Below are 15739 nucleotides of genomic sequence, written 5' to 3'. Positions count from 1 at the left end.
CCACCTTCTCTATCTTAAAGGCCCCGTGACAAGTCGCCCTAGAATGAGCGCCTCTGTTTAATTTCATGCTCAGAAGTGGAATGAAACTGTGTCTCTGGTGTTCTGATTATTTTGAGTTCGTGTGAACAGAGAACTGTGTTGATAGTGACGTTTGAGGTTGTCACGCTCTTCTTTTCTTTTGAAGGGCCAGTTTCTTCCCCGAATTGCGGTTCAGGCTGACTTCCTTCTTTGTCTCGTGAATGTGGGAGATGATGGAGCTGACTGGAGGAAGGCCTCAGGGGGGAACAGTATGACATCAAACATTACATATAAAAGTTACTCAAGCTCCTCGTATGGGACTTCGGCAAATATTTCATTTGGCAAGAACTTTGGACTTAACTGGAGATAGTAGGAAACTTGCACAACGCTGAGGACAGACTGACAGTCAATTATCAGCTGTTTTTTTCCTCCACAGAGTTTCTTTTGCACATACATTCTCCATTCCATCTCTGGACTTGAAAAGAACACCATTTTTCCAGACAGTGATTTCCTCCAATATCTTGTTTCTCGGTGTCTGAGTGTGTGTTTTTTAACAGGCGGACCCATGGGCTTACAGTTTTGCAAGCCTTGCAGCTGGTGCCTACAAAGTAAGGAGGATTGCAGAGCTGCCGGCGGCTGCTCGTGTGTGCGGAGCGACGACTGGAGATACTGCTCTGACCGCTGCTGTGACATCTGCTGCCAGATGTGTGTGAACGTATGCTTTGGCGTGTGTTCAGGAAACTGCAGCTACACCTTCTGCACCCTCTGCCTCAGCCTGGCACAGAACTGTGCCTCTCTTATTAACACCCAACAAACTGAAACATCGGAAGCACAACGTGAGTTATTATTATTATTATTCACAATGCAACCATTATACGACTACTTGTGTTTACTTGAGGAAACCTACATTTAATCTGACTGTTTTTTTTCTTATCTGTTTAAGATACTATAATGGCTCCAGAGCTGCATGCAAAGTGAACATGTGACCAACCCCAAAAGACGCAATAGATTTAAAGCCAGAAGCTAAACCAGGTAAATTAAACGTGAGTAAATTTAAAGTATTTGTTTTGGTAGCTCAAGTTTTGACATATGCTGTGGGATTTTAATGCCACAGGGTCTTTAGCTTCATCAAAGAGGAGCTTAATGCCATTTTGAGCTGCACTGTAACTAAACAAGAAGGTTTTTTTTTTTAATTCAAGCTATTTAATCCACATTGACCTCTAAAATTCCTGCCAAGCATGCTATGGAATAGATCCAGCTTTGTATTGTTCACTTCCAAGTGCATTTGAGTGATAAAATAAGTGTGCCTCACTGCTCCCATGACATGTCGACTATACCAGATTTCTCAATATATTTGAACGATATACCACCATCTTTATTACATGGGTACAAAAAAACAAACAAAGTGTATGTATGTCCTCATAGGGTTACCCTGAGCTGACTCATGAGTGGTAAATACACTTTTCAGAGAAGTGTTATCCTTTCTGTCATACTGCTAAATGTAGTTAGTTTTGATCTGAGGTCATGCTTGTTTCTGGGGATTTTTTTTTAGCATACACTTTGCAGACTAACAGAACAAAATCACAGTTTAATTGCTGTAATTGCTGTACATAGAAAATGTAAATAAAAGCCACATGGTAATGTAAATACTGTTGTCTAAAACTCAGCAGTGGTGAAAGGCATTAATGGTAACTGTACAGAAAGGATCAATCTTTTAAATAGTTTGTATTTGTAGGTTATATAGGGGCATCTGTAATACTTTCATAACAGGCCTCTTATAACAGTGGGTTTAAACACTTCACTGATTGATATTGTATAACTGTAAAGGCTAAAAATGATGCATAATAAGGGGCGTAGCAGCTTTGAGTCACGGGTGGCTGACGTTGCATCTCTCCATCTTGTCAAAAAGGGAAAGCTTTCCAGGGCCTAGTCACCTGGCAGGGGCCCATGAATTTGAATCAACATAGACCAAATTTAATTTTACACTTAAATACTCACCATTACCTCTTAAAGCAACAAAAACACACATTTAATTTGTTGTTGCTTCAATAAAATGAGGCTGTTTCAACATGTAAACCCCCTCTTCTTAAAATGATATGAGCCGTTGTTGTTGTTGTTGTTGCTGTTGCTCTAATGTTAATGACGTAAGCGAGCCCAGTTTACTTAACTGTTATGCTAGTTATGTCACAAACTGCAGCCATTCCAGGACCTGCACAGAGTTAAGATGCAGAAGAAAAGAAAGAAGAAGAAAAGGAGAGAGCTGGCTCAGGCATTTGAACCAAACAAGCTCTTTGTTAACAAAGTTATTTCAGTCCGCTCCAAAGGCTGATGGCAGCCAGGCCGAGGGAGCTAATGTTAGCCACGAGGCTAGTGCTAACAGTAGCTAATGGTCAAATGTCCATACATCCATTGATTTAAATCAGATTCTGGGAGGGCCCATTCACTGGGCCTTTGAGGAGCCCGGCCATTTCTGCTGGTGGGCTTGCTACGAGCTCTTACATCTTTTTGGTCTTAAACAAATGTTGTCAATTCTGATCCAAATATGATCATGCTCCAAAAAAGAACAGGTGATGTCCAAATTGCAAAATCAAGGCTTCAAATGCCAGACAACAAATCACTGCTGGAATTTACGTTGGTATGTCCATTCCTTTTATATGTTTAAAGTGAATTTAGGTTCTAGTAAGCTGCTTGAACAAAGGACCTTCACTGTTCTCGTTGTTGTTGTTGGGTTTTTTTTCCCCGAGGTGATGGTAAAAAAAAAATAATTAGAAAGCTGGAGAAGCTCTTGTACCAGTAAAACGAAGAGAAGACAGAGAGTAATATTGAAAGAGGAAGAAAAATTGTCCAGAATTCAACTATTGTGTTGTACGATTGCAGGACTGAGTAGAAAAGTATATAACATAGAGGGCCAATCACACTGTATGAGATGTTTGATTAGCTGGGATGAGATACAAGGACAAGGGCCATGAGTGAAGGCCTGGAAATACAGTCAGACAGAAGGTACTGGGGAATAACTGGTCTTTCTCAGTCGATCATTTTTGATGCCAAAAACACCTGAAGGGTTGTGATCAGGGCTGGCTCTAGATGTTTTGGCGCCCATAGGCAAGATTATGATTTGAAGGCACACTCAAGATCAGCACAGACGATCATATGAGGAAACGTATAATGTCAATCATCATTCTTCACGTTACTTCAGGGTCTTACTTCTTACCCTCACTTCTGGTTTGGAACAGTCTGAAGACACAGAGTTGGGTTTTTTTCTCTCCTCTTCTCCTGCTGTTGTGGAGTGCGTAGTGAGTGAGTTGGAAAGCGAGCAAGAGAGAGAGACAGAAAGAGAGAGGCTGAATCGAGCAGAGCTTAGGGGAAGGAGTGGGAAAGTTGACAATCCAGTAGTTGGTTTATATTCACAATATCCAGGGCTCACACCGACACCCCCTGGAGCCTGGCGCCCTAAGCGACCACCTGTATTGCCCATGCCTAGAGTCGACCCTGGTTGTGGTTAATTCAAACTTCTTGTGTCATTTGAGCAATTGTGCTGGCATGCCTTCTTCCACATTATTTTCTGTTGCCATTAGAATAGAAGAATAGAAGTTTGCCCAAGTGATGGTCAGGGAGAAGTTTGCATTTATAGAGAAGATGTCAGAAGTAAACAGAAATAACATTGTTGTCTGACATAAAGTGCAAAAAGAAGTGGGTGGAGAGCAGTGGTGCAGACAGCCAAGGTGTGACCTTCTGTATGTATGGGGGAACAGTACATCTCTACGTAGCCCCTGAAGTCCACAAAATATTGATATTGTTTGCATGAGGTATTGACTTTTGCTTACAACAATAACAGTAACTTCCGTTAACGGCATTTAATCTGTAAACCGCAACAGAAATATATGTAAACAACAGCTCCAACCTTTATCTACAGCTAATGTAAAGTTACAACTGTGGCATCGAGTGGTGAAATCTTCAACTAAAACACAACTGTACTCTGGAATTATTTCTGCTTATGGCAAAATACAGTTGGAGTAAAAAATATAAAGTCATCATTTGTATTTAATGAATGTATAAAAAACGTTTTTTTCCTGAAAAGCTAATGTTTTTATAAGTACAAACGGTCGGTGGGGGGGCTAAGATGTGCATATGTGGATAATTAAGGGCATGGTTAAGTTGACTGATGGAAGCATGTAAAGTAGAAATCACAGCATTCAGGCAGTGCATGTAAAACAAGACGTACATTTAATGATTAATGTAACAGTAAATCAAACACTGCGGTTTACATAACATGCACTTACAGTGGTAGTAAAAACAAAGGTGCAATAAAGAAGATTGAGCTTAGTGAGGAAATGTTAGATTTATCATGGTAGGACGGTTGGATTGAAAAACACAGATCTGATATGAAGGGATATGAATGCTGATCATATAGACAGGAAATTGTAGTTGTGGAATTTAGAATGAAATGTTTTAATATATGTTAAGATTATTTGATTGTTCGGTTTTGCTTAGAAATGTGAATATAAGTGGTTTCATGGAGCATATTTGCTTTCTGATTCATGCACATACTATTATTGCTCTAGTTTTTTGGTGATAGTCGTATAATGTGAGTGATAAGACTATAGGAATTAGCACCCCCTATAGGCATGGGGTGATAGTGCAGTTAAAGTGATGGTCAGGGAAACGTTTGCATTAATAGTTAACATATATTCACATTTCTAAAGATAAGAAAAAGCAAACATGCTCCATAAAACAATTTATTTTAACATTTCTAAAGAAAAACAAACAATGGAATAATCTTAGTTAGCACCCTCTTGAGGCATGGGGTCATAGTGCAGTTGGACACTCTGTGTTTTTAACTGTTTTGCTTGTTTAATGGGAACGATTATTCATCAACTCAGTTCAATAACGGGAACACTAACTTCAACTTCATTAATTACTATTAATGATTCATTTTCTTGATTAGAATCTCTGCCTTACAATAGGATGCATTCAGTACTATGCACAGCTTCTCTAGTATCATATTGCCATGTTGCATCAACCAAATAATGGATGCTTTCCACTTATAAATAGCGGATTTAAACTTGCAAGCAATAAACAGTCAACTGTGTGAAATTCAATAGAGCTAGTTCGACCTACAGCATAACCTTCAGATAAGAGCATAGTCACAGGAATAGTGATATCATCAAATTGATTGGCAAGTGCATCTTGAAAAGTTTGACTTTGACTTTTCTTTCCACAGCGGCTGAGGAGCCCGAGCGAGCTTTGGACCGCTGTCTAATGAGGACTGGGTGGAGGAGCAAAGAGACTTTGACAACAAGTGCAAGAAAGAGCTCTCTGCAGAGGGAAACGTGGCTTTAAAGTTCATGAAATCTTTTGTGTATAAAAAAATAATAAATAGCAGGGGATTGTAGTCAAAGATTATGTATAAACACTATATAAAGGTCTGCCAGATGTGTTACACATCGTATTTGTGTGTTTTCTATTTTCAGAACAATGGTCCTTACAATAAGCTCGAGCTTATCGCTGCTATCAGGGCTGAACAAAAGCTCCCCTAACAAACAAGCTTTTTCTCTCCGGGGTGTCACACCCATATGACGCCACAGACTGTACCCTACTTAACACTCGTGTCAACACTTTTGCAGTCCAGTGCTGCACCTCATTTCAGCTGGATGGATTTATTTCGAGTGTGTCCGAGTGTTTGCTTACAAAAAAAAGGGACAGCTACTTCATCCATTTCTCGCGGAGACAAACAGGATTCCCTGACAACAAGCAACAAGCGAGCCGGAGTGTTGTATTTTTCAAATCTGGGAGATTAAACTGAAGTGTGGAAAATGGCCTCCTCCTTGCACACAAGCAGTACTTCAAAAGACTCTCATTCGATGTGTGCAAGATTGTTTTGCACTTTGAGGCAAACTAAAAATGTAATTTGGTGGCACAAAGTGTGTGATCTGATATTTCTTTGTGAGATAAGGCTGCCTGAGGACACAAGGTGCTATTTGCTTTCTTGGAATTGGACCAGTTTTTTTATTAACCTCTATGAAATCGCTAGTTTATGTAAATGTTTATGAAAGAAATTATCTGTGACCCGGCCTGAAAATAAGATTAGACGAAGGGTCTTGCGAGCATAAAAGGTCTTACACAACAAAGTCTGATGAGCTACATCGCGTCCCCATCTGTCCCCATCTCTGCTCTTGTTTTCTTCCTCTCGGTCCCTGTGGACTCTGCACCGCATTCAGTCAAACTCTAGCGTGTATCCCCCTCAAACCCAGAGGATATGTGGCCTAGTTTGCTCCTTGAACTGACCTTATCCTCCTGAAAAGTTTGTTTTATAATATCCGCAGTGAAACTATTTGTGCATACTTCACTCGCCTTGATCGATTGTCTCCGAGTGGGCTTTCATTTTGTGTTTTTTCCCCTTATTTGCTGTAAATCTCCTGATAGAAGGGAATTGAAATTGTGATGTCTTAATCTAATATGAGAAGTCTTGAAGGGGCTCTGATGTAAACTGAAATATTGCTCCCAAATGTTGCTTTGAGATCAATAAAGATTAATTGCTTAAGGAAAGCTGCAATATTTTGCCCCAGAGAAGAGTGAACGTATCATATTATGTGTTTATCTTTTCTTTTCTTTTTTTGTCAACACAGGATTGAGTCGTCTTTTTTGCAAATCAATGACGCCGTATCTTTAAACCCTCGTCTCATGAGGCTTGTACTGAGAGATGGCTTCATTTACAACCTGCACAATGTTAGCACACAGCAAGGTAACAGTAATAGAAAGTAAGGGCGAGGCCCCGAATGTCTGAAGTTCTACCTCAAAAATGGGAAGACGAACAAAATTTTAAGATCTTGGGAGGGATTTTTTTTTTCCTGCACCTTTGCCGTCTTTCATCTCCTTCCCTCAGTCTTATCTCTTTGTGGCTGAGAGCATTTCTCTCACCTCGCTTGCTGTCTGTGTTCTCTTTTCATGAATTGCGTTGCTTTTTACTGGATGTCTTCTGGTTAGGTGTTGAGAAAAAGGCATCGTGTGCTGCTGTCAGTCAACTAGATTACAGCTCTGGAGGATCCTTATTGCTCACCCTCCAAAAATAAGTAGATGGCTCCTAACTTCGCCGGCCAGAACATGTCTGTATTCTCCCCCACCCTCCCTGTTTTGGGAAGTTGTGTGACAAAAAAAAAAAACTCAACATGACAGACGGAATTGGAAGACTAAATCTGAATTTGATTCAACAAAGCTGCTATCAACAAACCTTTGCACACTTTGACACCCTGTGGAGGGTGACACAGTGTGAGGGTGCATAGATCACCAGATCTAAACAGCAGAAGATAACCACACAGACACGTTTGTATTTCAACCGTCATTCCCTTTTCTTTCTCTTTGTTTTGCGGCTATGTTTGCTCGTTGTATTTTCTTCAACAACACTTCTCTGTTCACCTGTCAACACTCCCACTGAACTGTCAGCTTAGTCAGATGTGGCTTCTGAGGTGTACAGTGTCCCCCCCCCCCCCCCCCCCCCCCCGGAAGAGAAACATAACGAGCCATCCTAGAGCTAAGAGATGCTCTGAGATCCCCCCCCCCCACTCTGCAGTCTCTGTGGGCACAAAAACTCATGCATTGAAAGATAGCTTATTGCTCCCCGAATCAAACCTTTTGGCCAACATAATCTCAGCCAACCCAAAAAAAAAGACCCAGCATGAATCCCCTTCCCCCTTCACTTTTCAACTAGTTTGGATATTTTAAAAGTCTGGTCTTGCAACTCTGTGTACTAGAAATTCTTTGGAAGCAAAGCCTCACCTGCCTGGTACACTCTATCTATTATGATATGAAGCAAGTGGTGGCTTTAAAAGTTAAAAAAGGGCAATGGTGTGTGTCCAATCTCAGATGTGAAAGAGAGTGAGGCTGATTCGGTGCACGGTCCATCTCTTCTTTTTTTTTTTTTCTTTTTTTCTTTTTACACCCTCCTGCTGCGAGTCAGGTTTTGAGATTCTGCAGACAGGCGAGGGACGGCGAGGAGGGCTGCTGCTCAGGGGGAGACGGAGGAATGGGTGGGCAATTATTATTTTTTTGTCGAAATTGGATTTTATTTTTGTCCACTCCGAGGCCTCCGTCTTATCCTGCAACCCAGTCCTCCCACTCAATTTCCATCTCACCGTGCGAAAATTGGGAGTGACATGAAGATGTGAGCTGGAGATAGAGAGGACAGTGAGAGATGGTTAGAAAGAAAAAAAAAAAAGAGGGAGAGGCACAAGATGCAGACGGCGAGATATATGGGAGAGAGTGAGATGGAGGGCGGACAAGGTGGCAGCACACAGATTTTTGGCGTTTCCAGAGCACGGCAGCAAATGTCTTGAGCAGATTTCTTGTGATAGTTTTTTTACTCATGTGGAGAAAAAAATGATGTAGCTATCAGGCTAGTAAAAATGTTATCCTAAATAGTTTCCTTCCAGCATCAGAAAAGATTGCCACTGCAAAGTGTTGCATTAGACACTGGCGGTTTATTTTTACATCTCACTTCCTTGTGAGAAAAAATATTACAATCTGTTTAAAAGTCATGTATCTGTTTTTTTTTCCTTTGGCCGCTTAGTATTCCAAACGTGACTGCAATGAAACAAAGCCCAGCACTCCCCTCACTCTCCTCTCAGGTGGAAAGACAGAGACGCTCATACATACATATAAATAGTGACAGAGACATTGCTCATCGCGCATGCATTACACGTCGTGATTAGATAACTGTGTGGTCAAAAAAAAATATCTCTACATCAAATGCATTCCAAATCCTCTTATTTTTTGTGGAGTCAATGACGGAGAGCGCTTAACAGATTCACTGGCATGCATAAAATGAAAGAGGGGGAATCATTAGCTAAAAGTAAAGAAAGAAATCAATGAATAGAAAAAGGGGCCTGGTGATGAGACGGTTTGCGTTCAGTTGGTTTGCATTCATAATGTATAGGGTGACAGCCCATTAGATCGCGTTAAAGGGAAATCAGATTCTGGCCTCCCTCCAAAGCCATTAGCCTGTGGGGTCAGCCTGAAGACAAACTGGTAATTGACCAATAGATTCAGGTAAATTGCAGGTAAATTGTTGGACTCTAGAAGGAACAATTATTTTGTTAATTGCATTTTTAACAGTGGGTGAAGGGATTTTGGATTACAGGTGTCTAATAGTAATGACTGCAAGAGGCTCAGATACCAGCCAGCCATATTACTCCCAGAACTGTGAACACATCCTCTCACCTGTAATGTGGTCATCTCTGTTATGCAAGAGTGTTAAAGCTCTGCTAGTTGCCTTTTAAAGACTTGAAAATGTATGATACGACCAATACACGGTATGATGGGATACGATCTGACACAGCCGATGCGATGTGATTCAAAACCATCTGATGCAATACAATACCGAACAATTATGCAATGTGATTTGATACATTTCGATATAATTTGATACGATACAATATGACCAGACCAGACCAGACCAGGTTGCAGATAACAGTACCGTACCCTACCCATAGACTGTAACTATTAGTGGACGAAGCCTAAGTGACGTCACCCATCTGTTACTGCAGGGGGCTCTGGAGGCTCATCAGCGGCAGCCGCCATGCTGGAAATCTCAGCCTTTAACTGTCAGTCAACCTACTGTAACAACAGGCTTTGAGCTGGAGCTGAGGTGAGTTTTAAGCCTCTTGAAGCCCACCTGTCAATCAGGTCAGCGACACACATAAGATTTTGCACTTCTACATTGGCTTCATTTTTCAACACCGCCGCTTGTATGAATTGTACTAGACCCTATCAAACGGACATGACCAGACAAGACCAGTCACTCGTGTTTCCTGTATAGAAACTGCTTGTGGACTAGAACTCTTCATACATGTAGCTGCCTCTATAGTAGCACTAATCGATCTGACTTGACTAGATCATACTTTTATTTTTTTAAATACAAACAAAATTCAACATACACTACAACGGTCTATTAAGCCATACCATATGATACACCTTATTGCCCCCTTTTGGAAATCTTGTCCTGGACTTGAACTCTGCATCCATGTATCCACCCCCACAGATTCACTAATAGATAGCAACCATCAACATGTAAATAGAGAAGCACAAACCAATGACAATGTCCATATTAAACATGCTCCACATTATTCAAACGATGGGTGAAAAAGATAACTATGAAGCTATTGCACAACTTCTACAGCCTCAAGAAACAGTATTCATCATTTTGACGTGAATTAAAATGCAGAGGTATGAGTTTGTGAGCTGGAGAACGGGTTATAAGTTCTGCATGACTGAAGGGTCAGAGTTTGTTCTGTAAAGTGAAGTCCACTGAATGCTAACCAAACCTCAGGAGCCGGGCTGTCAGTCAGACTAATGGACACTAACAGAGGTAAGGTCAATCCTTTTTTGGAGGTATGTTTTTTTGGTGCGAAGAGTCCTGTTTGTGCACAATCCACAGTCCTGTCCGTTACCAGTGAATTGATGCTCGTCAGTGATGGGGTCAAGCTTCTGGCAGATTGTTTATTGATTAAGTGTCAGTCATAAAGGTGCCATTAAGTCTGTTAATGCAGACGCATGGGTTGTTTTTAGACTGTTAATGTTCATTTGAATAAATGTTACCTGTGCTTTATTAATCTCTTTTCTGCTGAATAATTTAACTTTGATTATAAATCTTACTACAAATCTATAAATGAACATAAGTCTAGTAGAGTTTCGATGGCAATAGGTATAAGTAAAGTATGAAAGTTTCAATGGCGTTGATATATAAGGTACCTCTTTCACATAACACACAGTAGAAAGTTCTGCACTGAATGTAGTCGGCAGCTATTCGTGTAGAATGTGCTGCCTTTAATCGACTTACTGCTTTCTTTTGGCTGGTGAAGGACAGTTAGTACGCCGAACACATCCACTACAGACAATGGTTGTTCACAACATGTGCCAGTCCTGTTGCAAAGACTAAGTGAATTCTAGGCTTGTTGCCACAGGACTGAGTAGGAATTTGATCTCACAGTAATGCGCAGGCTTGAATTTGATGAAGGCGAGAGAGGCCAGCGGGCAGCCGGCTAAACAATTACAGTGGAGAAATCTGATCTGTGAGCCGATACTGCACTCTGTACCACCACAAGCCTGCACCTATCTAACCCTTCTGTAGGCAGGCAGCCCCTCTTGGTCAGACACGGGGAAGCATGGCGGAGGAGGAAAAGTTGTTGCATGTGGACGAAGACCCCTTCACCTCGCAGGTGTGACTTTCGACAGAGGAAGAGACCTGCTGCTCGGTTACAGTGATGAACGACTTTGCCTACCCTCTGATAATTGCTCACTCAGGGGCAGAGAGAGGTCCATTAATCAAAATGAGTCGAGGTACAGCAGGACTCTTCCACCTATGGCAGACTCCAGCATGCCTCAGCAACCCCTGGGGCAGACCCCGCAGGCATCGGCTTCAAAGGAATTCGGCTGGTCAGGACACTGTCATTCTGCGATGACAGTCGCTGCCTCCGCCTGACGGTCTGTAACCGTCTGAACAGAGCAGACAGGGGTTTGGAAGAGGGGAAGGTTCCCCATTAAGTGACTGCCAAATGGAATAGCCCTCACAACATAGACTTAGGGCAAACTGCACGGTGCACCTAGGGGACTGTCATGAAGACTCGTGGTGGGTGTAAAAGAGCGAGCAAGGAGCCAAGAGAGGAATGATGTAAGAGAAAGATAGAGGGGTAGAAAAACAAGTAGGGACAAATTGAGGAACGGTACTAAGGGTAAAGGTCATTCATTCTTGCAATAATGCATTGGTTTGGATATTATGCTACAGTTTAGGATGCAATATAGTAGGATGTGATTTAATATGATACTATACACGATAAGAAACAATGCCTTACATGATATGATGCAATACACGATACGATACACAATATGATACATATCGTATACATATACATATCGAATATGATACGATACAATGGCATACAAAATAACAGGAAATTATATGATATGACAATACAATACAATGACATACAATGTACTATAAATATGATCGGCTATGATTTGATATGATACACTTTATTGACCCCTTTTCAGAAATGTATCTGGAACTCCAGTGCTTCACACATTTAGCGCCATCTACAGTAAAATGAACAAATAAAAAAACAACAGACAACAATGTGTGTTTGTGGATCATGACAAAGTGTTCAACTTTGATATATAAAGTAAAGGATGCAGCAAGATTAACTCGCCTCAAGTGTCAAACCCATTAAATCAAGGTAAAGTAATCTTGTTAAGGGACGAGTCTTCCTTTAAGCTCCTTAAGTTAGATCGACAGGAACTCACAATCAAGGTCACATCTGTTTTTTTCTCCTGCCTCAGAGCAGCGATCTGACAACAGATTGCACGACGTTAAAGGAATATGCACAGATGCAAAGTCATACTCTGATGTTTATGTTTGAGTCTCCTTCTGTTTCTCCTACTTTGATCTGCGGTATATGGGTTTTAAATGTGGGAGCACATATTTTGTTTTCTACTTGACTTTCATTTCTGCCATAGGTTTACTCGTCTTCCAACAAAGTAATTCAGATTTATTTCTTATGGTGGGTTTGTTAGAGCAGTTCTTTTGTGCATGTGGGAAATAGAAAATATCCCAATCTGTTGTTGTATTCTATCATTGGACTTTTAATGAAAGGATTTAGGATGTTTCCCACTGACTTGCTGTAATGTTCGAGGGATGTGTAAGTCTCTTTTTTTATGTGCTTTTATTATTTTTATTATTCATGTCAGAACTCACCTTTGGGAAACTTTTGCACCTCCGACTCTGAGGTTGTATCTCTACTTAAAATATTAAAGATTGTCATGAGAGACAGCAGCTCAGGAAAGCTTTGTATTCAAGCATATTTATATCTTGTCAGTGAACCATGGCTTTGCAGGATATTAGTATGCAATACATAAAACTGCTAAAACCCTGGCTTTGACCTAGACCTTGATTTCTTTTTGTGTCAGTATTTAAACCATCATGGATAACAAAATAGAATGTCTAGATTTAATTCTGGCCAGTGTAGAGACCATTATAATTATTAATCATGTGTTCAGTAATAAATCAGAATAATACAACATACCTATAAGGTCACAATAATAATACATGTAATTAATTTAAGATTATGAGAATATGAGAAATGAGAAAAGTCCTTTATGCCCTTTAGAAAAGCTCAATTGTTGTATTGAAGCTGCTAGGTCTATTAGGTTTGATAATGTATTTCTTATTATGTATTTTCTAAGCAGAGAAAAAGTAAATTAAACATGTAGGAAGTAAATAATGAAAACACACTCTCACAGACTGTACTGACTGAGCATTTGGTAAATGGTAAATGGACTCGAGCTTGTATAGCGCTTTTCTCTCTCACTCAAAGCACTTTTACATCGCATGTCACACCCATTCACACATGGCAGGGATTGCTATGTAAACTGACCATCAGATGTAACTAATCCCATTCTTACACATTCATACGGCCATAAGTGTCTCGCCCAAGGACACATCGGACATGTTGCTTCAGGAGCTGGAGATCGAACCTCCAACCGCCTGGTTGAGAGACCAACTCTACCACAGCAGCCCCATTTTTCAACAGTATACGACCAACTGATTGATCAATATCTATTATGCAGAGTGTCTATACTGAGCATCATCAATCTCACTGATGGATCGAATGACAATGTGAAAATAATTGCTGATTCATTAAGAGAAATGGTGTGAGGTGTTAAGTCCCCAATCTACCACCATGCTGGCTCAGAATGCCAAAGGCATGTTTTGCCAAGGAATGACCCATACTTTATAATAAGGTTGCTAAATGTGGTGATCATTATGATGGCAGTTAGCCTGAAGTAGAATGTGTAGATTGAAGAGCGCCTAGTTAACTAATTTACATTTTCAAAATGTAATCCTTCTTTTATTGTGTGCTATGGAGCCCCTGAAGTCCAAAGAAGTACAAAAATATACATCTTTTGCGGTCACCATATAATCTTGTAAGCACAAGTTAATATCTTGTGAGCACAAGATTTTTATTTTTTACTTTTTGGGACTTCAGGGGCTCCGTAGTGTCCTTATTTTTTTTTTACTGAAATCACAATGTATTTCCTTGATTTACCCAGGTTGGATTTAGTGCTAACCAAAGAAGCTAATGTTATAGAACAAAATGGGAACCACATTTTTTTTTCTATATCGTTGCCATGACATCATAGGTCTTCTCTTTTACTGTGTTAAAAACAGTTTACGATGCCCCTTGCCCCCCCTGCTGTTTGCTAACATATTTTCTTCATCAACTTAAAGGGTGATGATTATGGCTTCTCAACCAATTTCCTAAGCACACAAGAGGCCAAACGTATCAGTTATTGGAGGTACAATTATGACTGTGTTCTACAGTTAATTGATATCTCCAGTCTTCATGATATAATGAGGGCTCATAGAGTGTGAGGGTTTAGTGGGAGCAACGGACTTCACATCCTCTATCTGTTGTGTGAGATCACTCTTTAACCTCAAAGGTAGCTCCAGCCAATCCTCTGTGACAAATCTTACCATTCATGTCAGCAGGACCCAGATCTTATTATCCGGCCCGGCTGAAGGTGGGCACACTGATTCAGGGCCCCCTGCCCCTCCCCCCTCAGTGTGCACAAGCCAATGTTTTTAAATGGGCCTATATGAGTCCACATCACACAGCTGGTCATTAAATGAAAATCAGTTCCTCACATCTCATCCCCACACAAAATAAACTACCTCTGCCGTTCCTGGCCAATCTGCAGGCAGGCACCCCACCTATTTCATGGTCCAGTTTATGTGCTACATGGCGGTGTGTGTTTGTGTGCACACCCTTCCTGTCCTGTCCCTGTGTATATCACGCATCTGCCATAATGAGAGGCAGGGGAGGGAGCCTTGGCTTCAGGGACTCACATGGGAGCCCAAATTATAGTCCTTGCATTATATGGCCCTTAGTTGTATTGGCTCTGCCGATCACATTTGATTGGACATCAGCAGGGTGATTGAGGCACACAGACTAAATGGGCAGTAATGGGCACTGTGTTCAACACTAAGAAAAATAAACGGTGGTTATATCCCTCGGCTATATGGAGACTGATAATACGTATTGTTCGTACCCCTACATTTTCCTGTGGAGCATTCATTCCACATCTGTGCTCTCAGTCCATCCATTTAAATGCTGTGCTCTCACTCACACCACAGCTCATCTTTCAGACAGTTGCATAAATTAAATGCAGACTTGGGACTCGCAGTGCCACCCGCTCTTCAATCAGTGTGTTCAAATGTGTGCTGTTACTACAGGTTGTATATAGCAGTCTTCTCAGCCATTTCCATCCAGCCTTTCTAATGCTTGCAGGAACCAATCAAGAGGGTGGCCAGGGCAACCCTCAAAACCAAATTGGTCACCCCTAGGGCCGCCCAAAATGTCTAAACTATGTCTGCCTATTTAGAGGCGTTACTTATGATAAAACCAACTATTTGGGCTGCATTGAAACAGGCTTCCTGTAGCATTTTTGCATTCAGTATGGGAGCCTACATTTCCTTGTGTTAGTACTTTACTACTGTGACATTGGACACCTATCTTCCTCAAGTCCTTAAAGAACTAAGCTAAGAAGATTTTTCTGTGTCCACCCTGTTGTGTTACTTTTAAAAGATAAAAAAATAAAGACAGGAATAAACATCTTTTTAACGTTGAAGTATTATTTGAAGAGACAGACAGGTTATACTTCATGCCAACACTAC

The 15739-nt window shown here is 40.9% G+C and overlaps 1 long non-coding RNA gene across 2 annotated transcripts; it reads left to right on the top strand.

Annotated features, from left to right (window-relative positions):
* The first annotated feature begins 321 nt into the window (after positions 1–321).
* On the top strand, positions 322–5458 carry LOC114920949 (uncharacterized). 2 transcript variants are annotated; one of them, XR_003809239.2, is made up of 3 exons: positions 322–854; positions 962–1061; positions 5240–5458. It is a non-coding gene; the product is annotated as an uncharacterized lncRNA (long non-coding RNA). The 2 variants fall into 2 exon arrangements; XR_003809237.2 differs by having other exon boundaries at positions 327–854; positions 962–1050.
* Positions 5459–15739: the final 10281 nt, after the last annotated feature.

Source organism: Labrus bergylta, chromosome 16 (assembly GCF_963930695.1).
Source record: "Labrus bergylta chromosome 16, fLabBer1.1, whole genome shotgun sequence".
Taxonomy (NCBI): domain Eukaryota; kingdom Metazoa; phylum Chordata; class Actinopteri; order Labriformes; family Labridae; genus Labrus; species Labrus bergylta.
The sequence above is the reverse complement of the archived record's forward strand: the minus strand, read 5'-3'. Positions and strand labels throughout refer to the sequence as shown.